The sequence below is a fragment of the Oncorhynchus nerka genome, linkage group LG18 (assembly GCF_034236695.1).
Source record: "Oncorhynchus nerka isolate Pitt River linkage group LG18, Oner_Uvic_2.0, whole genome shotgun sequence".
NCBI classification, from domain to species: Eukaryota; Metazoa; Chordata; class Actinopteri; order Salmoniformes; family Salmonidae; genus Oncorhynchus; species Oncorhynchus nerka.
In genome coordinates, this window is record NC_088413.1 from 5585352 (window position 1) to 5587956 (window position 2605).

General features: G+C 52.9%; 2 protein-coding genes across 2 annotated transcripts in view; one reads left to right on the top strand and one right to left on the bottom strand.

Annotated features, from left to right (window-relative positions):
• The window catches only part of tll1 (tolloid-like 1), a 447864-nt gene that overhangs the window by 233287 nt on the left and 211972 nt on the right, over window positions 1-2605 (top strand). The window lies entirely within an intron of this gene.
• LOC135561941 (dorsal-ventral patterning tolloid-like protein 1) overlaps window positions 1-2605 on the bottom strand; it is a gene marked incomplete at its 5' end in the record, with an annotated part of 31762 nt that overhangs the window by 685 nt on the left and 28472 nt on the right. The window lies entirely within an intron of this gene.

Sequence of the window (2605 nt, forward strand, 5' to 3'; positions counted from 1 at the left end):
CCGCAGGTCTAGGATCAGGGACTGTATCAGAGAGTCCCAGAGTCGTTATTAACTCTCCAACCGCTCCTCTCCGTTGGCTCTAACCGCAGGTCTAGGATCAGGGACTGTATCAGAGAGTCCCAGAGTCGTTATTAACTCTCCAACCGCTCCTCTCCGTTGGCTCTAAACGCAGGTCTAGGATCAGGGACTGTATCAGAGAGTCCCAGAGTCGTTATTAACTCTCCAACCGCTCCTCTCCGTTGGCTCTAACCGCAGGTCTAGGATCAGGGACTGTATCAGAGAGTCCCAGAGTCGTTATTAACTCTCCAACCGCTCCTCTCCGTTGGCTCTAAACGCAGGTCTAGGATCAGGGACTGTATCAGAGAGTCCCAGAGTTATTAACTCTCCAACCGCTCCTCTCCGTTGGCTCTAACCGCAGGTCTAGGATCAGGGACTGTATCAGAGAGTCCCAGAGTCTAGGATCAGGTGTGCTCTCCAACCGCTCCTCTCCGTTGGCTCTAACCGCAGGTCTAGGATCAGGGACTGTATCAGAGAGTCCCAGAGTCGTTATTAACTCTCCAACCGCTCCTCTCCGTTGGCTCTAACCGCAGGTCTAGGATCAGGGACTGTATCAGAGAGTCCCAGAGTCGTTATTAACTCTCCAACCGCTCCTCTCCGTTGGCTCTAACCGCAGGTCTAGGATCAGGGACTGTATCAGAGAGTCCCAGAGATTAACTCTCCAACTCGCCTCTCCGTTGGCTCTAACCGCAGGTCTAGGATCAGGGGACTGTATTAACTCTCCAACCGCTCCTCTCCGTTGGCTCTAACCGCAGGTCTAGGATCAGGGACTGTATCAGAGAGTCCCAGAGTCGTTAGCACTCTCCAACCGCTCCTCTCCGTTGGCTCTAAACGCAGGTCTAGGATCAGGGACCCAGAGTCCCAGAGTCGTTATTAACTCTCCAACCGCTCCTTCCGGCTCTAAACGCAGGTCTAGGATCAGGGACTGTATCAGAGAGTCCCAGAGTCGTTATTAACTCTCCAACCGCAGCTCCTCTCCGTTGGCTCTAACCGCAGGTCTAGGATCAGGGACTGTATCCAGAGAGTCCCAGAGTCGTTATTAACTCTCCAACCGCTCCTCTCCGTTGGCTCTAACCGCAGGTCTAGGATCAGGGACTGTATCAGAGAGTCCCAGAGTCGCTTATTAACTCTCCAACCGCTCCTCCGTTGGCTCTAAACGCAGGTCTAGGATTGGGGACTGTATCAGAGAGTCCCAGAGTCGTTATTAACTCTCCAACCGCTCCTCTCCGTTGGCTCAAACGCAGGTCTAGGATCAGGACTGTATCAGAGAGTGCCAGAGTCAGTTATAACTCTCAACCGCTCCTCTCCGTTGGCTCTAAACGCAGGTCTAGGATCGAGGACTGTCATCAGAGAGTCCCAGAGTCATTAACTCTCCAACCGCTCCTCTCTCCGTTGGCTCTAACCGCAGGTCTAGGATCAGGGACTGTATCAGAGAGTCCCAGAGTCGTTATTAACTCTCCAACCGCTCCTCTCCGTTGGCTCTAACGCAGGTCTAGGATCAGGACTGTATCAGAGAGTCCCAGAGTCGTTATTAACTCTCAACCTCTCCTCTCCGTTGGCTCTAACCGCAGGTCTAGGATCAGGACTGTATCAGAGAGTCCCAGAGTCGTTATTAACTCTCCAACCGCTCCTCTCCGTTGGCTCTAACCGCAGGTCTAGGATCGAGGACTGTATCAGAGAGTCCCAGAGTCGTTATTAACTCTCCAACCGCTCCTCTCCGCTGGCTCTAGGATAACCGCAGGTCTAGGATCAGGGACTGCTTCGAGGACTGTATCAGAGAGTCCCAGAGTCGTTATTAACTCTCCTCTCCGTTGGCTCTAACCGCAGGTCTAGGATCAGGGACTGTATCAGAGAGTCCCAGAGTCGTAGGATCAGGGACTTAACTCTCCAACCGCTCCTCTCCGTTGGCTCTAAACGCAGGTCTAGGATCAGGACTGTATCAGAGAGTCCCAGAGTCGTTATTAACTCTCCAACCGCTCCTCTCCGTTGGCTCTAAATCCGCAGGTCTAGGATCAGGGACTGTATCAGAGAGTCCCAGAGTCGTTATTAACTCTCCAACCGCTCCTCTCCGTTGGCTCTAACCGCAGGTCTAGGATCAGGGACTGTATCAGAGAGTCCCAGTGTCGTTATTAACTCTCCAACCGCTCCTCTCCGTTGGCTCTAAACGCAGGTCTAGGATTAGGGACTGTATCAGAGAGTCCCAGAGTCGTTATTAACTCTCCAACCGCTCCTCTCCGTTGGCTCTAACCGCAGGTCTAGGATCAGGGACTGTATCAGAGAGTCCCAGAGTCGTTATTAACTCTCCAACCGCTCCTCTCCGTTGGCTCTAACCATAGGTCTAGGATCAGGGACTGTATCAGAGAGTCCCAGAGTCGTTATTAACTCTCCAACCGCTCCTCTCCGTTGGCTCTAACCGTCCCAGGTCTACCGGCTCTCTCCGTTTGGATCAGGACTGTATCAGAGAGTCCCAGAGTCGTATTAACTCTCCAACCGCTCCTCTCCGTTGGCTCTAATCACGCAGGTCTAGGATCAGGGACTGTATCAGAGA